Source organism: Suricata suricatta, chromosome 13 (genome assembly GCF_006229205.1).
Source record: "Suricata suricatta isolate VVHF042 chromosome 13, meerkat_22Aug2017_6uvM2_HiC, whole genome shotgun sequence".
In the NCBI taxonomy this organism is placed as follows: Eukaryota; Metazoa; Chordata; class Mammalia; order Carnivora; family Herpestidae; genus Suricata; species Suricata suricatta.
This window is the reverse complement of record NC_043712.1, coordinates 42,061,568-42,085,467: the sequence shown is the minus strand read 5'-3', so window position 1 is coordinate 42,085,467 and position 23,900 is coordinate 42,061,568. Positions and strand designations below refer to the sequence as shown.

The 23,900-nt window shown below is 38.0% G+C and overlaps 1 long non-coding RNA gene across 1 annotated transcript in view; it reads left to right on the top strand.

The window, feature by feature from the left end:
* The window catches only part of LOC115276797, a 37,781-nt gene extending 14,281 nt beyond the window's left edge, over positions 1–23,500 (top strand). Inside the window, exon 3 of the long non-coding RNA XR_003902092.1 lies at positions 23,448–23,500. This is a non-coding gene — a long non-coding RNA (uncharacterized LOC115276797). The remainder of the gene's footprint in view (positions 1–23,447) is intronic.
* The last annotated feature ends 400 nt before the right edge of the window (positions 23,501–23,900 follow it).

The following is a 23,900-nucleotide window of genomic DNA, read 5'->3' as shown; positions in this document are numbered from 1 at the left end:
AAGCACCTAATTCCTGAAAATTAGTTATTTTTTCAGTAAAACTGAATCAAAAGACATTGCTTGGTAACTGCCAGTAATAGTTAGGCTCCTTTCACTAGCCTGAACCAGTTATTATATACTCTCAGGTATTTGAGTCAATCACACTTACATGATTCATTCAGTGAAATAGTTTAGACGTGAGAAAGTTCAAGTGTGCACTCACACCCTGTCCATCAGAGGCATACGTGCATGAGGAGAGCAGGGACAATGACTTGTCCCTGGTCTACCCTGTCTCGTGGGTTCCTCTGGGAAGATATTCTACCACCTGACACCCAGAGAAAAACTAAATACCTACGAGTTACCAAAGGATGAGTATCTTTCATTTAGGAGGGAATTGCATGCTTCTTGATGAGTAGCATCTCTAAGGGCATATTTGGGAGTTGGGTTCTAGGGCTCCTGTAACAAATTACCACAACCTGGATTATTTAAAGTGACAGAATGTTATTTCCTCACAGTTCTGGAGGCCAGAAGTCCAAAAATGCAGGGCTCTATTTCTTCCAAAGGTTCAAGGGAAGAAGCCTTTATTGCCTCTCCCAGCTTCCGGTGGCTGTTTGCATTTCTTGGCTTCCTTGGCTCCTGGCCAAGTCACCTCAACCTCTGCCACACCAGCCTCAAATGTCTTCTCTTCTGTCTTTTATAAGAACATGTCATTGAATTTAGGGTCCACTTTGATAACCCAGGATAATCTCATCTCAAGATGCTTAATTTAATTATGTCTATAAAGACCCCTTTTTCAAATAGAGTGACTTCCATACCTTCTAGAGATTTGGGCATGGATGCACCTTTTTCCGGAGCATTATTCAACAGGAGTGCAAAACCTTCATGGGGAATTCCAGCCCTTCCCCTCTGACCTGAGTCTGCTCAGGCCGGGATTGGGAAGAGACACTGGAGCCTCAGTGCCTTTGTTTGCTCTTTAAAAGACACCTCCCACAGTCAGTGATGGAGCCAGCAAATTTGGTATGTGAATCAATTTCATCTTCCACACATATTGTTGGTGGTTAGAATAGACAAATGTCTTTAGTTCTCCCAGTTTTGGTTCCCCGGGGACATAAGTCCTCTTGTGCTCCATCCTTTTTCCATCATCCCTGTCCAAAGCTCCACCCATTCATGGAGTCCTTCCTGGTTTGTGCTGGGGGCACAAAGAGGATAGTAACTATTGAGCCACTCTCCGTCTGCAGTAACCTGGGTAACCTGAGCTAGAGGAATCTGGTATTCACACCCCAAAACTATCCTGTTGGAACCTGCTTGTTGAAAGAAGTCATTTTCACTTATGAGTGTCTCCTGAACAGTGCAATTCCAGGACCAGTTATGTGTGTTAGGACATGAAGTCTACAATTTTACAGAAATGATTTCACCTCAATAGAAACATCTTTAGACCAACACAAGATCAATTTTTTCTGATTTCCATGCTTAGTGTTATTCTTTGAGATTGACCTGAAATTGTTATTTATATAGAGATATATTTTATTCTGATAATGCTAGGGAACAGATAATGACTTGGGAGAACATCAAGATTAATGTCCTTAGTGTCAACGTTTACCCTGTAGTCAATATAATATAAATCCCCTAGTGCAGTTTACCTGAAGGAAGAAAGATCCACCCCCACCTTTTTTTTTTTGGTCAACAGATAATATATTATAGGAAATCCTGTGTCTGTTGCATTTATTTTGTAAACTTCTTTTTCATTTGAAAATATGGCACATATATGGAAGAATGCACAGCTCAGTGCATTATTAAAAAGTAAACACACCTGTGTAATCACAATCCACGTCAAGAAAAAGTATGTTGCCAGCCTTCCTGTTCCCAGAAGGGACCTTTAAGCCCCTTCTCTATCACTATCCCTTTCCTTCCCACCAAAATAGCCTCTATTTTGACTGTCTTTTTTTGACAGTTTTTTTTGCCTACATTGGAATTTTATGTTGCTTTTATTCTTTAAGCTTTTTTTTTTTTTTAAATAAAAGCATCTGGAAAAACGTTCCTTTCATGACATCCCATCTCAGAGGCAGAATAATTGTTTCTTTGTAGGTATCTCTTTGTTGGGAAGATGAATAGCTAACCCCATACATCATTATCATAAAAACTTAAAAACTTATTTGTAATTTACATGAGACGCCAGGATGAAGAGTAACACATGACCTTGTGATCTAGCACATGAACACAAATGGAATCATTAAAAATAAAGGTAAATGAGTACTGGAAATTTTAATTTGTGGATTATCTGGTTCTCCTTGCTTTAGACTTTTACTCTTTATAGTAAGGTGACTCTAACCTTTGGGACGTAGTAGCATTCTTTTTATTATTTAATTTTTTTTTTCTTTCTACCAGCTTGGTCTCTTGTTCAAATGCGTTTTCCCTAACAATGTGTTTTGGTGTTTAATGGTTTATAAAAGAAATGACTTTAAGGCCAATAATATGCAGAGAGGCTTATATTTGTCTATAATTTAGACATACTTCTAAAATTATGACTGATCCTAATTCCCACTAACACATTTTATTTACTCAGTGCCAAGGGAGAAATGAGATGGGAGATGCAATGAGGAAGGAAAAAGAAAGACCACATTGAATGTATAGTCAGTCAGGTATAAGGTATAATCTAATTTCAGAAATGCTGAAATGTGGGGAGTGGGCTGTAGATCTTAGAACTGAGGAATCATATTAGTACCATTTGCTGATATCAGTACATGATATTGGACAGAGGTGGTTTGATGTTAAGAGTTTTCTCTCAAAATAAAAAAGTGGAAAAAACTTAGGCAATCACCCTGGAAATTTATACTGCCATCCATCAGCCGTTACTGGAGGTAGGTATAGGTTACCCTTTGGAGGTAATGAGGACATTTGTGCATCATGTTACTTTAGGAGTTCTACAGGAACTCTACTTGTCCTCAAAACATTTGTCCTATTTTCTACACTTCCTGTCATTTCAAGAAATCACCTTTGGGATCAGTCTTTGAGTACTGTTTATATAACATGTCTGGAATAGGAAACTAGCTCCCTGGTTCCTCCCCTTGCTTTCCCTCCTTCATTTGCATGGCTGAATTACGTATGTTAGCTAATTGTCACTATTAAAAGCACAGATCCTGACCTTAAAGGAATAAAGTGCAAAACAGATACTTCTTCATTTCCTGACTGCAGCTTCAGTTTACTGGGAATAGAAAAGTCCTTTCCAGGCTTGTGAGTGCTTGATTAACATAGAAGGAGTTTCCCAAGAGTGTAGAAGAGGAAGCCCAGGAGGCCAGCAAGCTATTTGTTCACCTTTTGTATCCAGATTTGAGTACTGCCTCTTTTGTGTGAGCTTTAAAGAGTTATCAGTAAAAATCACTATTTCAAACCTTTTTACTTTGACTTACTAGTAAATGGATATATTAACACAGTGCCTTTTGCTATATCCTTGTAAACATCTGAGATAACTTTCTTATATATATGTAAAGTCAGTGTTAGTTTTTGAAATGTAATTTATTTTATTATTTATTTTTTTTAAATTTACTTACTCATTTTGAGAGAGAGAGCATGAACAGAGTAGGGGCAGAGAGAGGGAGAGAGAGAATTCCAAGAAGTCTCCTCACTGTCAGTGCTAAGCCTGATGCAGAACTCGAACTCATGAACTGTGAGATCATGACCCAAGCCAAAATCAAGAATCAGACACTTAACTGATTGAGCCACCCAGGTGCCCCATAAATGTAATGTATTTTAAAGGAACATTTTATATCACTTCCATAAATAGACATCTACTATCACTTCCCATAAATAAAAGATAAATGTTAAATAAGTGCATACCTCTAAAACCATTTCCCACTTTGGGGAATGGCTTAGAAGAGTAAATATGGGACTTAGGATCCAGAGGATCAGAGTTCTCAGCTCTGCTCTCTAGGAGTTCCCTGGTTTGGGGAAGGTCACTTTTCCAAGTCCCAGTCTCCTCCCCAGAAAGAAGGAGTTGGTGGAAATGATAATAATGCCCACTGCAAAGGGTGGGGATTCGAAATGACACAATACCTGGCACATTTTAAGTGTAAGGACTCACAAGTTCACAATTTAAAAAAAAATAATTATATTTTTGGTATTAGTATATCAAGTTATTTATCTTTGCTCTCCTCTGAAGCTTTGCCTGCCTGCCTTTCTCCAGATGACATGGGATAAATCAAGTAGCAAAGGTAAATGGAGGTCCATTCACTGTTAAGCCTAACCAGTATGGCAAGTGGAGTTCACCTCAAGTACAAATGCCCATTTATCAGCAGTTTATTAGTAGTTGGTGCCTGGATCCCTTCAATGACAAAGGTTGTGGTAGCAGTGCTATGACTGAGTAATCCTGGCCGTCTGCCTCAAGTGTGGGAGGGCAGAAGACTGGGACTCCCCTATTTGACAACATTAACCCCTGCCTCCTTTTCACCAAGTCTTCTTAGCCTTCCAGAATCTGCGTCTTGTGAGGTGCCCCCAGTTCAGCATGGGCTTCTTCAAAAGAGAGCTTCAAGGTCACTTCAAGTACATTATACTCATTTTCCATCCTGAAAATAGTCTACAATGATGGCCCCTTCAGGCCCTTCAGATTCTACCACCTCTTTCTCACTTCCCTAGAATAACCCACCTTCCAGTCCAACTAATTCTTGTTTAGAGAGAAAAGGAGCTGTCTGTATCTTTGGGGCTATTCTATCACGTTCCCCGCTCTGCTATATATCATAAAGGATTAGCAGGTACACATCCCAAGGAGGCTGAGAGGAGGGGAAATTTGAGGCCTGTGCTCTGGTTCGCGATCACGTCCCCCATAGCAGCTTGCTGAATGCTCATTTACCAGCTCTGCAAATAGTTTTGGCAGTGGGAAGTGCTACCATTGTGACCTAGTGGAAAATCATGGGGACATAATAAACTTTATGACACTTCCCTTTTTTTCCAGCTCACACTGTGGAGGGAACAGTAAACAATTCATTAAAACAGGAGGAAAATTATTCTTCTGGGGCTTAAGGCTCTGTTCTAGTAAGAAAGAATACTGTGGAAAGAAACATAATGAAAAATACTTAGGAGAACTTAACTTTTAAATGACGTTTTGATGCCAACAGATTCTAAATGCTGACATCAACATTTCTAATATTTGTCCATTACTGTTTAATACAGTAGGTTAAGTGTTGCTTCGGGGAGCTCGGAATTGTTCACTTCCAAGGAGTGAGAAGGATGCTCATTATTTCTCTTATTACCTCTCCTTAGAATTTGTATTGCTCTTATCATCCACAGACTGCTTCTTGGTAATTTTTATTACTAACAAACCCGTAACCTGATGGGCTTCTCTGGAAATAGAGGGTATTGTGAAGTCACTCAGGATATAGATATGGTGCTGATGGGATCAATTAAAATGAATTGCAGCCCAGGGAAAGGTGTTTTGTGGAGCATTACAATGTGACAAAGATGAGTTTAAAAATAATAGCTCACTTTATGACCACATTTCACAATCTTGTTCACCCAGATAGTTGTCACAGTCACATTCTGGACCAACATAAGGAGTGAGATAGGGAAGGACAGACTGGCAAACATTATGATTTAAAAGAAATTAATGTTTATTGATGAAAACTTCATCATTTCCAAGGGCTTTTAAGAAAAGACAGCTTCTTTTATAGACAATGGAAGGGGACTGTTAAATCAGATAGCATCATCTGAAAGCTTTTCCCAGCCGCCTCCTACTAACTTTCCATTTTCTTATTGTCCTCCCTGTTAGAGATCACAGCATTTGAAAATCTCTCTCCCTCTCTCTCTCTCTCTCTCTCTCTCTCTCTCTCTCTCTCTCTCACACACACACACACACACACACACACACTAAACTTTGAAGGGCACGGTTAATTGTACATGTTAGAATATGCTATTATTTCATATTGAATCGGGTGGCTGAGCTTTTGTGGCATTAGTTTTGTGGTATTATTTGGGAATCTGAATTTAATAATGATATAAGAGCCTTCTAATATGATGAGAATTTAAATAACTAGCTGCTAGAGTTTTATTTTTAAATTTCAGCTTTCATCAAAAACTTTAAAGACTCCATCTCCTTGCTCTCTCCGTCATTTTCCTCCTCCATCCTCATCAGGGTGCTCTCTGCAATCTGCCCTTCCCCCAACTGGGTCTTTCTCTCTCTCTTTCTCTCTGTTCCCTTTCTTACCTTCTCTTTTATCTCATCAACCCATTTCCCAGAATTGACATACCTTTTATTCTCCCTGCCTCTCCAAGTTCAGCAAAACCTATTCAAAGTCCATTTCTTCCAGGAGAAGCTAAGCTCCCATTCCTTTGAAATACAGTTTTTTAAAACCATGCTCTCTAACAAATAAAATACAAAGCATGTATGTAATTTTACATTTTCTAGAAACAGGTAAAATAAATTTTAATGATTTATCTGTTATTTTCAAAATATTTTCATTTCTACATATAATCAGGTTGAGGTTATTCATGAGATATTTTTATTTAGTTCTAAGCTTTAGAAATCTGGTTGATATTTTATACTTACAGCACATCCCAATTTGGGCTAAGCAGATTTCAAGTGCTCAGAGTGGCATGCGATTACTGTATCGAAAAGTGCAGGTTTAGAGTCTGCACCACATTCCTCAGCTCTTAGTTACTTTTGTATTTTTTATCTTTTCACCTGGACCTAATTGCAAACAACTTCTTGAAGTTGGAGGCCATGTTGATACTTCTTCTGTTTTCAGGGAATATTATTCTTGTCTGTGACCCCTGTTTAAGTAACTATGATAATATTTACTTAAGCACATTTATTCCTACTGTAGCTCCTCATGCTTGGAATTTTCCTTTTCTCTTCCATACTCACATTATGATTCAGCTACTATATTACCTCTGTCTTGTTCGATTTGAGCATTTTGAGGTATGTTGGATGGGATTATAAGAAATAGATGTACATTATTTGCACTTCTACTGCACTAGAGAGCAGCATTTTCACATAATACTCATCATTCATACAGCTTGGGCAAAACAGGATTTATAGCTGAAATCAATGGAATAATTGCTTCCATTGTTCTTTTTTACTTTCTTAACAGAGACTGGACAAAGATTCACAAGAGTCTCCCGATCCCTAGACCCAACTGTGAAGCAGAGGCTCTCTGGTTTGCTTGCATCATGGAAAAGACATAGTTTTACAAGCTGAACCCAAATCACCGGGATAGAGATAGTTTGCAAAATTGCAGGGAAAGAAAGTGGTGGGGAAGGGAAGGAGAGCCTAGAGAGAACAGGGACAAATGGGCAACCTGAAGTAGAGGAGAAGATGAGGAGGCTTCCACACTGTGGCAGGGGTACCAAAATGGGGGGGAAGCAGGAGGAGAATGCAACCTGCCAACTATTCCACAGTTTTATGAACAGTGTACTGATGTGTGTACAATTTCTACCCTCTCACCAACTTAATTTATGGCCAAGTTCTCAGAGACAGAATGCTGGAATATAATTCTAGAATTGGGCCAATAAACAATACATTCAAGTCTACAGTTTTTCTCATCACGTAAAATTGTCATATTAAAGTTATAAACGTTCTCTCCATAGAGTCTAATGTTTAATACATCTACAGTCTTTATTAAGAATATGTCAATTGGTCCCTAAATGACCCATTTATTTAATTTTAAAATATTGTTTCTGTTTCTTGTTAGTAATATAAGTCTCAGTTCCCTGTTAATTTTCTTTCCATGTGATAGCAAATATGTTCATTACTGAACAAAATTGCTTCACTTGGCTTAATTTTACATTTAAAAAATTTCCACATTTTAAATCTTTGGTACCTTCACATGTTAGTAGAATTTTGACAACAGGGTATTAATATCACAGCTGGTTCTATGAAAGCAAAGGTACAAGTCAGGACCCACATTGCTTTGAATAAGGGACCTGGTAGTTCACCATAACCAAAGGGTGAAAATTCTGTTAAGATTTTGCTGCTGATGTTTTTTCTCTCAGGACGTATGCTTGCTGCCCATGTCCTGGCCAGCTCCCTCATCCTGAGCACAGGCCCAGATGTCGTCATTCTGACTTCTGAACAGCCTGGGAAACACCCCTGTCTAAGGACCCCTATCTTAGTGCCAGCAGCTAGCCAATGGCTGGCATTCTAAAATAAAGGCAGTGCTCATATTTTGTCAGTGGGAATGGAAATGTCCACAAGTAGAAGGTTTTGCTTTTTACCAATGTGTATCAGTGTTCAGTAAAGTGTAGTCTGCAGACTGGGCCAGTCCATGATGCTTATTTTCTCCTGTGTTCATTTGCTTTGATTTTATATCTTGAAATGTAATTTTAAGTCTCTTAAAGCCAATAATAAAAGAATTAGGACTTGTATTTTATATATCTTTGATTTTTAAAATTTTCTCATAATTTGTTTTATTGCATTTTATGAAAATATTAGCTTCAATGGACCCCTTATCATAGATAGTTTGAGAAACATTAATATTATTACTTAGTGTATAAAGTAGTGACGGGATTCCTCCCCCCCCCCCCCCCCCCCCCCGTAGATTTTGATGGGAGATAGGAGAAAGGAAACACAGAGCTCTAGACAGCTAGGGAATAAAAGAGAAAGAAAAAATTGTTTTAGTGTAAATCATTGTTGCCTTCATTATTTTGCCAGAGTTAGCCCCTTCATCTGTTAACAAATCTCCCACAAGCTTTTATTGAATGTAGAATATATTCAGTGGTAAGGCATTGTCCTTGGTGCTGAAAGACATGGGGGTTGTCCTTTTCCTCTAGTAAAGCTGTAGTCTAGGCTTTCCAGACGTGGCTGCTAGACCTCAGCATCACATGGGAAACTTATAAAAAGTATAGATTTCTGGGCTCCATCTGAAAACTTACTGATTCAATATCTCTGTGGATGGCATCTCTGAAGCTGTAGTCTAGAAGGTTTGGGATGATTTTGATGTTTAGTTTGTGTTGGGTAGACTATTTTAGGCCTTGGCCCCTTCTTAAAGTGAATTAAAGTGGACTTAACAAGCATTGGAAATTGAAAAATGCCATTTACTCAATAAGCATTTTTTAGTGCTCTCCATGGTGGGTACGAGCAAGTTGTTCTAGTCAGGATAATTAATGCTAGACACTATAACCATAACATTGACCTTTCATGGGTCAGTAAAATAGAACTTTAGTTTTTGCTTTCATAGAATCCAATGCAGAACTTCTTGGTCAGGCTGTTCTTCTGGGGAGCTCTTTTCAGAACAGTGAATCAGAAATCTGGGCTCTTTTAATTTGGTACCCAACCATCCTTACCACATTCCTTCTAGACATTACCTGTCTAGAAGTACTCAGAGCACTCTAATTAGATGACAGAGGTAAGGTAAATTAGATCTTTCTGAGTATCCAGGAAGGAAAGGAAATGTTTGGTTGAATACACAGTATTATCTCTGCCACAGAAATGTATAGTCTCTGTTAATGTTTTAAGCAGTTTTATTTCTTCCAAGGTAGTAGGAACTAAGACTACTAAAGAGACACAGTTTAAACAAATACAAACTTATTTCAGTAGATTCTATGAAGGAATCTACAAAGGGTGTTCTGCCCTTAATTTGCCATTCCAAGGCATAATGGTAATAGAGACCATTTGATTTTTTGTAGCATAAATTATATCATCAATACCTCTAATAATAGAGGTAATAATAGGACTCTGCTTCCTATAGGACCTCCAAATGCTGCTGTGATCATTCTACATTCTATATATTTTGAGGTCAAGTTCTCTTCTGATCTGTCTTTAATATAGAAAGGTTTATTAAAATACAAAAGACAGAAGATTAAAATATAGAAAGGTTTATTAAAATACAAAATACAAAAATCAGAGAGTTTAACTCTCTAAAATCTGACTAAAACTGTAATGTAGAAAAATGAATATCTGTAAAATATAACTCACGGGACACCTGGATGGCTCAGTCAATTGAGCGTCTGGCTTTGGCTCAGGTCATGGTCTCACGGTTCGTGGGTTTGAGCCCGGCATCAGGCTCTGTGCCAACAGCTAGCTCAGAGCCTGGAGCCTGCTTCAGATTCTGTACCTCCCTCTCTCTCTGACCCTCCCCTGCTCGTGCTATCTGTCTCTCAGAAATAAATAAAAAACATTAAAAAAATAAATTTATTTAAAATATAACTCATGAATTTTGCAGTTATCTTTGGGAGATAAGTCATTACTCATACTTGAAATATTAAGAGTATAGTGTTGTATATGAAGAAATACTAGTATAAAAGGTGGAATAACTTAGGGTCCAGGATAATATAGAAGAGACAGAGATTTGTCTGGCTTGAAGAATCCTAAAAGATTTTATTAATTTTATGATGCCTTGTGACAAAGCAGGAGTAAGCTAAATCTTAAATCTGAATGAAAGTAATGTAGGCAGAGATTTTGCAAATGATATCTGACATTATCTTTCCCAAACTTCTCAAAGATCCATCCTTTCTCATTACTGTTACATTTTCATCTCCAGTAACAGTCTTAAAGAAAGTTTGGCTGGGGGATGATGGGAATCTTTGTCTTTATATTATATTTGATGAAATATGGTACTGCCAGCATATTCATTTGGATTTGAATATCTATAACTATTCTAGTTTTCCAGGTGCTCTACATTGAACTTTGAGGCCTGGGAATCAAAAATTAGGAAGAGTCAGTGCGCCTAGGTGGCTCAGTTGGTTGAGTGTCCAAGTCTTGATTTTAGCTCAGGTCATGACCCCAGGGTCATGGAAACAAGCCACGCATCAAGCTCCATGCTCAGTGTGGAGCTTGCTTGAGGTTTTCTCTCTCTCTCTCTCTCTCTCTCTCTCTCTCTCTCTCTCTCTCTCCACCTCTCACCCTCTGCCCCTCTCCACTGCTTATATGGGCTCTCTCTCTCACTCTCTAAAAAATGGAAAAAAAATATAGGAAGAAGGGAGAGGACAGAACCAGAGAGTTTTGTTTTATAGTATGATGCCCTTGTTTTGGGTATAAATATTAGTTTTCTGTAAAGCTTCTTTAATATGAATTTTCCCCAGACTTATATTAAGTCTCACAAATATGCTCTTAGTTTTATCCTTAATTATTCCTGTAAATTGTTATTTACCTTTGGACCAAAAATCTGGACCCTAGCTATACCCTGCAGAAAGCTTCTTCCTGGGTCTGTTTGCTTTTGGCCAGAAGTTCAGTAGATTTGCCCCTACCAAGGCTATTGTCATTTTACAGATTTTGACTGCTAATTCATTCCTTAGTTGAGCAGACACCAGGTAATTGGCTATTTTGGTAAGGTTCTTTCAGTAAACGCTTTTCCATCAATACTGTTATCCAGCACCAGATGGTCCTGATCTTTTAGTGGCACTCTTAACATGTGTTGTACTTCTTCCATCAGTTGGTCAAGGCTGGACTCTCATCACTGCATACATGAGGACACTTAAAGGAAGGTTGATCTTCTAGACATAATAATAATGGGCTTTGCATGAGTTCACTTTTCCAGTGTGGTTGGTTGGTATCTAAGTCTGAAGAGCTGGAACACACAATCCAGTCTTGTCCAATACAATGAAGTGTAAATCTCAGTGAAATTAGGTGATCTCAACAGTCATTTAACTAGTTAAAAACAGGATCTATAAAAATTAGGTGAAGATAAAACCACCAAATGGTCTCTAAATACAAACTTGTCTTTGGATTAACTTAAAATTGTTTCTTCTTATTTAGATTATATGCTGAGTAATTTCCCTTCTGAATAATGACCTTTTTAAGTAATTGCGTTCCTGAGATATATCTCTAAGAAATAATAGAGAAAAAAATGACAAGTGCCAAATGGTTCACTGACCATTTTTGAAAGTGGCCACAGAAGTGCTGATGCATAGGAGCACATGTACCCCAGTGTTCATAGCAGCACTGTCAACAATAGCCAAATCATGGAAAGAGCCTAAATGTCCATCACCCGATGAATGGATCAAGAAGATGTGGTATATATATGCAATGGAGTATTACATGGCAATGAGAAAGAATGAAATCTGGCCATTTTTAGCAAAGTAGTTGGGCCTCAAGGGTGTCATGCTAAGCAAAATAAGTCAGGCAGAGAAGGACAGATACCATATGTTTGCACTCATAGGTCTAACAGGAGAACAGGAAAAACCTAATGGAGGACCAGGGGGAGGGGAAGGGGGAAAGAGAGTTGGGGAGAGAGAGGGATGCAAAACCTGAGAGACAATTGAATACTGAAAATGAACTGAGGGTTGAAGGGGAAGGAGGAGGGGGAAAAGAGGTGGTGGTCATGGAGGAGGGCACTTGTGGGGAAGAGCACTGGGTGTTATATGGAAACCAATTTGACAATAAACTATTTAAAAAAAACATTAAAAAATTAAAAAAACGTGGCCACAGTTTTTAAATTACCCAATGTCCAACAATAGATTGATGGTTAAAGAGTTGACAGTGCACCCATGCCATTGTTAAAAATGATAATTGATGGAGCACCTGGGTGGCTCAGTCTGTTAGGCGTCCAACTTCGGCTCAGGTCATGATCTCACGGTTCATGAGTTTGAGCCCCACATCGGGCTCTGTGCTGACAGCTCAGAGCATGGAGCCTGCTTTGGATTCTCTGTTTTCTCCTCTCTCCCTCTGTACGTCCCCTGCTCGCTCTCTGTCTCTCTCTCAAAAAAAACACCACACATTAAAAAAATTTTTAATGATAATTGATGACATTAGAGCAACCTGAAATAAAGTCTGTGATATAACATGGAATTAAAACACCAGAATATACAGATGTGGGTTTTCCCACCAGTAAAACAGATTCACTGGGAAAAGGAAGAGCTGAGGGAAGCAATATGAGGTAAAGTATAAAATCTGTCATTTTTGTGAAGCTTGAAATATGGACAGATGAAAGGGAAGAGATGCAGTCCGACCTATTCATCAACTTTAATGCTCTAGATTGTTGGAGACCTCATGAGGAAATAAAAAAGGAGATGGTTTTGAAATTGTTCCTCCATGGACACTTCTCTATATGAGGTTGCAATTTCATTGAGAGCTCTTTGTAAACTTGGGAGCATTTCAGTTATAAATATATTAAGATGATATTTGAAATTCCTCAACAAGGTGCAATTTCTCTTTTAAAATAATAGCCCTTTCTGCAATGCACATGCTGCACATTCAATTACCAAATATTTGAATTTTAACAGTTTTTAGAACTGCTTTCTTCCCTTGAATTGGGTTTTGGTTAAAAGAATCTGAGTCTGTCTCCTTAATAGCAAAGCAGAGGATGAGCATATACCAAGGATTCATTATTGTGCCACCAAACAATTGTAAATATAGTATTTATTAAGCTCCTGGGAACATGTGTTAAGAGCAAAATAAGTTACTCAAAGATGTCTGGGCTTTGCAAGAAGCATACCTGGACTTTGGAAGTGGACTTTGTCATACAAACCCAAGAAGCCAAAGGGGGCTTGAAGAATTGCACTTTCCATTACTTGCTTTCATGCAGACTTCAGCTAACCTATCCTAGAAAAATAAGACATTGATTTTTAATGACATCCAAGAGGGCATATTGTAATCATATTGAGGAATATGCGTGGACAGTAAATAGGTCTGCATATCAGTGTTACTGCATTTGGAAAAGTATTGCTAAAGGTGTTGAAAAACCTCAAGGATTAAAAAATGCCTATACTTGGCAGGGGCTGTGAGGTGGCAGTTTGTTTTTAAGGATTTCTATGGTTTATGTGCCAAGAAGCAAAACAGACTTATATTGAAAATTGAGCCCAGTGATACACACACATATGCTTATTATTTTTATTAATAAAAATGATGAAACTACAACTTCTACACAGGACTTCACAACTAACTAGAGTTTTATTATCAAATAATGAGCTAAATATCTTCATAAGAGTTGTAACATTTTAGAAAATTTAGTAATCTCAGGGCACCTGGGTGGCTCAGTTAAGTGAAGCATCTGACTTCAGCTGGGGTCATGATCTCACGGTTCATGAGTTCAAGCCCAGCATCGTGTTCTCTGCTGTCAGCACAGAGCCTGCTTCATATTCTCTGTCTCCCTCCTTCTCTGTCTCTTCCTTGCACATTCTTGCTCGCTCTCTCAAAATAAGTGAAAACTTAAAAAAAAAAACATTTACTTTATATAAAAAAAGAAAATCCAGTAATCTCATTCATCTGTTTATTCAACAAATATTTATTGAATATTGTAGTATGCAAAGTGTCATCTTAGGTGCTTTAAAGCAAACAAATTTTGAGGGCCAAAAGGAGACACAAATAACACAAATTAAGGAAATGTATAATAGAGAAGGATCCTTTGCTGCCAAAGCTATTAAAGACCTTGAACTTGGCCTTGGAGGTCACATGTTCTCCTGGTAAATACATTCATTCTCTCAACAAATATTTATTAAGTGACCATGCTCCAGGCACTGTGTTGGTAACGAGTATACAGTGGTGAAGACAGATTTAATTCAGTTCTCTTCAAACTAGCAGTCTGATGGGAAGATAGGCATGAACTGATAATCACTGAGCAAAGCCAAAATAAAATGATCTCAGAAGTACTCAGCTGATTCTGAGAGTGAGAACCTCACTTACCGTTGCCATTAGAGCAAGGTTGGATCAACTGTTCTTCATGAAGGTTGGCAAGGATGTAGGTGTTTGGGAAATAAATTTACTTGGAAAATGACACCTTACGAAAACTTAGTAAGCACTAACTTTCTGCCAAAAGTTGCTCTTTAGGCTCTCATACTGCAGAAGAGGGGGTGGGGAAGCCCTCAAGGTTTACGTTTGCGGTTACTATACTTGGATAATTTGACTATGAGAACCTATTCTTTGTTTGACATTGTGCTGATTGATTATATAAGTACCTCTGGAAAACACTCAGTAACTCGGTTGCTCTGGTATATGATGCCATGCATTATTGACCTCTTCCCATGAATAATAAGAGGTGAAAGTCTGTCTCATTACCTATAGTGTCTCATTCAGTTCCATTATCCGTAGCAATCATTCTTACTATAGAATCACTTCCTACTCCTGGACACTGATTTATACATGCACTGCAATGAAATTGTATTTAAAAATAACCATCAAAGCCAGGAGCATTACACTTAAATACCTAACCTCTCAGCGTACCTGAGGTTCTTCCCTTTCAAGATCCTTCATTAGAGTAACTTTATTATTCCCAATTACACTGTGCTCAGCATTTATGTAGTTGTTTTTGATCCAAGTAGTGTGCAGCACAAGTTTATCTCATAAGGAACTTGAGAATATTCCCTCTGTAAATGTATATGGTTAACTCTGTATTGCCTATATTTATGGGTGATGGTATAGTGTGAGTAAATCAAATTCAGAGATAATACATAGAAATATAGCTCTGTATTGGTGATTCTCAAACTCTGCATTAGCCCTGGAAACCATTCATTAATGTTGTGCACTGAGCTGATGAAAATGGAGCTTCTGTCGTTAAAACGAGGGCTGGAAGCCAGAGACTCCTCTTGTCTAGGCTGCAAGGGCCCTCCAAGGAGTTTCAAGCCTTCTCAGAACAGTTCTGAAGCTTCTAACTCAGCCCAGCAACCCCCGCCCCTGCCCCCCAGCATGGGATCTTCTTCCTGGTGAGCTGGGAAACAATCATTTTATAAGAAAATAATACAGATCTCTATTCAGACTTGTGTCTATCAATTTGTGTGTTGTTGTAGACACAAAAATTTGGTACTGTCTTCATTATTTTTTCCTTGATTAAAAAAATTAAATTAATGTTGTTAAAGCACTGAGTTCTTTCTCTGCTAAAAATTCTAAGCTCAAATTGTAGATGGGTCTTTGATCTTTTTGTTTACTTAAATGAGCCACAATGAAAAAATAGTTTGGAATTTTTTCTCATAAAAACACTTTCAATTTCTATCCTGTCCAGGCTTGGCAACAGGTAGACAAATGAGCATGTTTTATTCTAGTACATTTTGTTTCCTCTGGCCATCTTCTGATGGAGGTGTGAAAAGCCAAAATGTGGATAGCTGGAAGGGAAAGTAGAAATAGCAAAAAGCTGCGTTAATGGAACTAGCAATATGTGAAAGGGCTTCAAGGTGCTCAGAACACAGATAATGTGCAGCTCTTCATGTGCAAATTCAAAAGCAGCAGATGTCACTGCTCAGTCCCTGCCTATCTCAGAGCCTCTGCTTTCGTACTTTTCCTTTAGCCTAAAGCTCCAGGCCCCCCATGCACAGGATCAGCCCTGCCTCCATTATAAGAAGCCAACCCACATGCCACCAGGAGGGATATAAAGTGGCTGTCTTACATTCTGATGCCTGCATTACATTACTCTTCAAATTCTTACTCCATTTTGCCACTAATCTGAAATGTGAGCCTTCTCTGTGCCTACTTAATATAGGCCTTCTAGAACCCTGCTACTCAAAGTATGATTCAGGGACCAATAGTGTTAGCATCATCTGCAATCTTGTTGGGAAATGTAGAATCTTATATCCTGCCTCAGACTCACTGAACCCAAATCTGTAGTTTGACAAGATTCCCATGTGACTCATTTATGTATTGATGTTTGAGAGGCATTGGTAGAGAACTCAGTTCCTGCTCTTTGCCCCCTAATGACCTTGAACCCCTCCCTGGTGTACACATCTCCCTGAGTGGCTGCCAGTCCACCTGCTTATCTGTCTTATCAGTACTGCATGCTTTCTGATTGGCCATCCCTGTATTGGGCTTAACTCTTTCAGTACTTTGTAATCTTTTCTCAGGTGGCCCAAAGCTGGTATTTCCTTTGGTTTGCCTTCAGTTGTCTATCTTGATCATTTTCAGGAACTATGTGTATATCCAATTGGAATGTCTTCCAATACCTGTATTTCTCCATCCACCCAGTGCCTGCCTGCCCACCCAGTCTACTGCTCCTTAATGTTAACTAGCCCATACTCTCACCCAAGAAATATCTTCAAGCCAGTTACTAACCTGAAGAATTCCTTTAAAATGATTTTTTGAAATCCTCCAATGATTTATTGTCACCTATTATCCTATAAAGGACTAAATAAAGTTTCAGAGTTCTTTTTTTTTAATGTGTTTCTCAGGGAATGAAAATGAAACATATGTGTGTCTACAATTTGGCTCTTAGGATATTAAAGTAACAGGTATGATTAAAATGTATATAATTAGAAAGTAAAGCAACATTATGATAAAAATTAAAATATCTACAAGATAAAAGACACCAAAAACAAAAATAAAAAGATAAGCATTTAGTCTGGGAGGAGATATTTGCCACACATATAAAAGACAAATAATACCCTGAATAAATATAGAGCTCATATAAATGAAAAGGGAAAAAAACTAACAGCATAAAACCAAAGGACATGAACCGTCAATTCACAGAAGAAAAGCCAGTGACCCATAAAACAAAAGAATGAATGTTCAACTTCACTAGAAATTGGGAAAATGCAGATTAAAACAACAGTGCATTAGTATCCTGCATCCCTCAGATTGGTGTTAATTAAAAGTATTGCCTATAACCAGTGAGGGCAAGGAAGCAGTGAAATAGACACATTCTTACACTGTTGACGTGAAGGTAAACCATTACAGAGCTTTGTCAGATCATTCAGTTGTAATTGTACTTCTCAAAATAAAAATATTAAAACCTTGTGATCTCTTGGCTGTTGCCTTTCTGGAAGCCCATACTAAGGAAATGTACATATTGCACAAAGACGCACAAAGACATATGTGTATTAATCAAAGTATAGTTTTTAATTATGAAATGTTAGGGAAAAAATCTAAATGCTTATCAATAGAGAAATAAGTAGAATAAACTATGGCCCATGCACATTTTGGAATATTCAACAAATTTATAAAGAATGGATTATATATATAGAGAGAGAGAAAGAGGAAAGTGTACTAGAGGTAATAGAGAAGTTCTTCCCTGGGCCTCATTATATATATATATGTATGTATATATAATGTATATGTACATATAAATTTCTCTCAGACATGTAATTTGGTTGAAAAAGCAGGTCATAGAACAATAGTTATAGTGTAGTTCCATTTATGTTAAAAAATCACACATCTGTTTTTCTGTATATACATGCGTGCACATATGTAAGAACATTGAAAAAGGACTAGAACATTTGTCAAACTAAAATAATGAATTATTCTCATGAGGAAACAGGAGTTGGCTAGGAAAGGAGGAAGAGGAACCTTCATAATTTATTTTATTATCTTTATGTTGTTTAAATCTTTACAGTGAGATTATGTACATATAATAATTGTGCAATAAGAAAACCAATGAAGAGAGAAAAATACCCACACCAGACAGATGATATAATAAGGGGTATGATTATGGTATGGTCAGGGTAATAGTTGCTGTGGAAAAGCTGCAAGAGGATACAGACAGGTTCTTCCTTGAGACACATTTTCCTCATCTGAAAGTTCCTCAGGGTGGAGAAATGGGGGAGGGGGTGAAATATATTTCTTTTCTAAGATTTTTCCAGCTCCAAATTCCATCCTTGTCTCTACAGCTGTTTCCAAAGCATTTTCCAAAGTGGTCGTGCCATTTTGTATTTCCACCATCACTGTATGAGAATTTCAGTTGCTTTTCATCCCTGTCAGTACTTGGTATGGTCCGTTTTTTTCCCCCTTAAATTTAGGCTTTCTAACATGTGTAAAGTGATGTTTCCCTGTGGTTTTAATATGCATTTTCCCTAAAGACTAATGATTTTAAACATCTTTTTGGGGACTTATTTGCAATCTGAAATGAATCAGTGACCTAAAATCAAAACCTAAAACTATAAATCTTCTAGAAGAAAAGGTATGAACTAATCTTTCTGATTAGTTTACTTAGCCTGAACTAAGCAAAGATTTCTTAGGGCAAAAAAATCCCACAAACCTATGAAATTAAAAAAAGCTGATAAATTGGATTTCTTAAGAATTACAAACTGCTCTTTGAAAGACACTATCAAGAAGATGAAAAGATAAACCACAGACTGAGAAAATGTTTGCAAAATATCTGATATTTGCATATCTGATAAAAACTTTGTATCCAGAATATATAAAAAGCTTCTATAGCTCAATAAAAAGAAAACAGCTCAATAGCAAATGATCTAAAGATCTGAACAGGCACTTCAGCTGCTTTTAATGAAGCTTAGAATAAAAGATAAACATCCTTCTCTGAACATTGATTGAGTTAATAGCTGGTGATTAGAGTCCTATCTGGATGTAGTTATTTTTGCTGTAATAAATGTTCTTTTATGATTCTTATCTGGAATTTGTAATAACAAGTGATTAACCTTATAATGGCCCATTTCCCACTACAAATAAATAACCGATTTTGTACACATGCACACACACAAATATATGGATATATATACATTTATGTATACATACATACATACATACATACCTATTTATATTAGGTATGTTTCATACCTAGTATGGAGCCCAATGCAGCATGGAGCCCATCTCACAACCCTAAGATCAAGAACTGAGCTGAGGTCAAGAGTGGAATGCTTGGGGGGCCTGGGTGGCTCAGTCGGTTAAGTGGCTGACTTCAGCTCAGGTTGTGATCTCACGGTTCATGGGTTCGAGTCCCACATCAGGCTGTGTGCTGACCACTAGCTCAGAGCCTGGAGCCTGCTTCGGATTCTGTGTCTCTTTCTCTCTCTGCCCCTCCCCTGTTCACTCTATATCTCTCAAAAATAAATAAAACGTTAAAAAAATTTAAGAGTGGAATGCTTAACCAACTGAGCCCCCAGGAGCCCCCATAAACACTTCTATTTTAAGGTGTAATTAACTAGACACATCCTACACAAAGTGAGGCAGCTTTGGCATTTGCTTCTTGACAAGGAATTAGCAAACATTCTGTGGAAAAGGATGATTAGATAAAAGTCTCAGCTCTTTGCTTAGCTTTCTACTTCCCCATGTTTAATACATTGGGAAATTTACACTATAAACCCATAATTTCTCCCTTTGGAGATTGGGGATAGTACAATCTAAAACTGGCAAAAGAAAATCCACTCCCAAAACAAACAAACAAAAAAACCCACAAAATGACATTACCGTTCACTGGTCAAACACCTACTACATGGAATCAGGCAGAATGTTCTAGGGGAACTTTTGGCAGGTGATATTTCCTAATGAAGACAGAATCTGTGGAATAGCATTAATTAAGTGTGGGATCTCTTGTCTCTTCAGCTCTTCAGTTCGTTTTGCATCCCCTGTGTCCACCCTTCCAAGAGCAGAGTTATCCCAACACCCTCTCTCTTGCATCCTCCCTCCTAGCCCTGCCAGCTGCTTTTTCATCTCTTTGCTCCCTCGTCTGAGTTTGGTCCTTCTTTGAGTCCAGTTCTGTTGCTGGAGAGAGTGTGGAGGAGAGGAGAGGCCTCAGGGTGAAGCTGACCTACCTCTACTATTTTCAGATTCCCAGCAAGACTGCAAATGGTTAGTTTCACATGGTCTCACTGTGAGGAGAATCGAGAGTCCTCCTTTAGTTAAGAATGTGAAGTTGGAATGTTGACCTTTTCATGTTATGGATTTGATAAGAATAATTCTCTTGCCTATTTTAATAGTTTTGATGAGTAATTAAATTTCCATTATATAAGAATTTGTAATGTGTGTCATACTCAAGAGATATCTGTTCACTCCCATTGTTTTCAATTGTTAAAAGTTTAAGCAGACTGTCTCTTTAAAGATTTGTAGTTACTTTCTATCTTCACCTTTCTTTTTTGAGCTTCATGTTCATATATTCTATCTCAATTATAATCTTGACTTGTACTCCTTCTCAATGATATTGGTAGGTAGAATAATTGTCCCCTAAAGATCTCCATGTCTAAATCTTGAATCCTTTTGCATGGCAAAAGGGACTTTGCATATGTGATAATGGTTAAGGATGTATTATCCAGGTGGGTTCAGTCTAATCTTATGAGTCCATAAGGGGAATCCTTCCCAGCTGTGGTCAGAGAGGAAGATGAAGACATAGAAGAAGGGTCCCACAGATGAGAGGTGAGGAATCAGTCTGCTATTGCTGGTTTTGAAGATGGAGGAAGGATGCCATAAGCTAAGGAATGCAGGTAGACTCTAGAATCTGGAAAAGGCAGGAATGGATTCTTCCATGGAGCCTCCAGAAAGGAATTAGCTGTGTTGGACATCTGGCCTTTGGAATGGCAAGGTAATTTTATATTGTTTTAAGCCACTGAGGCGTGGTAATTTGTTGCAGTAACAACAGAAAACTAATACTAAAGGATCAAACTATCAAATGCAATTACATTTAATGTGCATAAAATTTAGACATTTTCATCTAAAAATTAAATATAAAAATTTTAAGCTAAAATCATTTTTCATGTAGCCTTTCCAAAAACCTAATACACTTATTAAATATGGATAAGAAATTTGTCCAACATAATTAAAAGAAAACATATATAATAAATGTAAACATTTAAAATAAAATTATTTAAATAAAGTTTTTAGTTAGTTTAGTATTTATAAATTTAATAAAATCTTAATATTTTCATGATGATAAAGTTTTGGGGCTTTTCGTGTATAGTGTCCATCTAATTGCCAATACTTCAATCACATTATGTCTAAGCCGACCTATACACAAATTTATGAAATACTCAATATTTTGAAGGTTCTTCAACAGCCATGTTTAATTTTCAAAGCTAATGTAATTCATAAATACCTCTAGACCTATGAATTGGAACATGAAGAGACTCAAGGAAACAGGTTCATGGTACTCCTGGGAAACTATTTCATTATGCAGAGAGGAAGGATTTAACAAGTTAATTAATTTGTCTTTTTTCTTATTTGAGCACTTCTGCCACTCAGATGCTCCCCATCTAAGTCAGATTTTCTCTGATTTCAACAAACCACAAACCTTCACAGAATTTGGGTATATTTGCCTTTTGATCTGGAGTCATAGGGTTAAGATATGTGAGAAGCATTTCTTGGGGGGCTCGAATGGTAAGTCATGGAAGCAGGTGTTTGTGGTTGTGGATCCTCTGTGCTGGTGCTGAGTGTTGGCTCTCCAGTGACAGAGCCACCTCTGTGTTCCCTGGAGAATTTGTGTAAGTCTGTGATATGCCAGGCCCTCTAAAGCATAAGGTACAGAGGAGTGGCACCTCTTTTCCGGGCTTCAGGGCAATACTGAAATATCTAACACATGCATCAGACCTTTCAGACCATGAAGTGTAATCTCCAGCATATTGTGTGAACAGAGTGTTTTCTTCAGGGTTGAGTTATATGACAAATGGCCCTTATTTAATTGTTTTAATACTGGAGGTGCCGGGCTCCAGAAAGAGGAAGGGGAAATATTTAAGAAAACCCATTATCTCATTCCAGTAAGTGTGACTCACTTCACTGATCATCTCCAGTATTACATGGCTGGGGTTGGCCCTCTTGGGTCCAAATTCTTATAATCAGATTTTCTTCCTCTGACATTGCATCGTCTTCTGTTCCCCCCCCCCCTCTAATATCTTTCTCCTGCCCACATGCTCTCCTGCGGCTGCACGTTGGACATTTGCAGGGGTCTGTGTCTCTATGGCCCTAGCTTAGGTCCCCCCAGGACATCTCCCTGCGCCCTAGCTGCCCTTACCCTTTGTCAGCCCGTTCTCCCCTCCCTGGGTGTACTGCCGCATTCTGTTGCACATACTTTTATTGAGTTGAAAAGTACTGGAGTCCCAAGAAGAACTTTGAGATCTAAGTTTTCATTCTAGAATTCTTTCCCAGTGGCTGAATCAAGGGGGATGTTAAAGATTTCTGTAGCAGAAGAGAAAGCAGTGTTGTCCCTGTGCAAGAGTCCCCCTGAAAGTAATAGTGTAAATGGTCAAGCCGGTGTGATCGCTAGCCCTACCCCTTGAAGACCAGTGAGCCTTTTACCAGTCACTCATTATGAAGTCATGCTTTATTATCCAGCATTTATTTCAACAGGACTTGGTGATGTTATAAAAATAAAATATGCGGATTGCTCAAATATTGTTGGATAGCAAGCACTGTGGCCGCAGCTCAGCCATTAGCAAGCATCACTAATTTTAAATGCCCTCTTGCTGCTACCTGTCTCGGCACTAAATTTGCATATCCTGGCCACATCTCCCTTTTGCACCATAAAAGGGACGTTATACGCCTTACAGAATGTTTCTGGGAAGATCAGTGTAAGTAAGCAAAGTAAACCCTTTCTCTAGATGACCTCCAGGTTCTCTCTCTCAGGAGGACCCTGCAGAAGCAAAGACTTGCCTTCTGTGGAATTTTGGAGCTGGGCAGCAAGCTGATCTTGAACTTTCTATGCCCACTCTGTGTACAATTTAGGAAACGGAGGCATGGTATGATCTTCAAATATTTGAGGAACACCACAAAAATTCCTCTTAATAATTACTAACATTCCCAAGCAGTAACTGGCAATCTTATAAGAAAAACAGTAACAGACTTTTTTTTTTTAAAGAAAACAGAACCAGTGAATGAAAACTTCCCCTTTTTTTATTTAACAAATAAGTTAAAAAAATCAGAGTTCTGCAATTTCTCATTTTTTTCTGTTCCTTTTCCTTTCTTGCAGCCCTATGAATACAACCATGGCCTAAAATTCTAAGATTGTTTAAAAAAGTGGACTTAAAACATGTTAAACTGGGGTAAGTGAATGGGATATACAAGCATAGGCTTTGCCAAGCCTAGTTTCCTTGGCTCTTCAACAGCTGAGAGCATTTGATTCACAACTGTGCACTCAGTCCTGAGTTCTGTCCCTGGTTTTCTAAGAGTAATTATATTGATGACACATTTTTTAAATAAGCCTAGAGCAATGGTCCTTAGCCCTAGCTGCATAGGAACAACAGGTGAGGAACTTCTACAAAATATCAGTGCCTACGCTCACCCCCACATCAATTAAGGCAGACTCTTTGTGGGTAGATCATCTTTTATTTATTTATTATTTATTTATCATTTATTTATTTATTTATTTAGAGAGCACAAGCGGGGAAGAGGCGTAAGGGGAGAGAGAGAGAGAAAGAGAGAG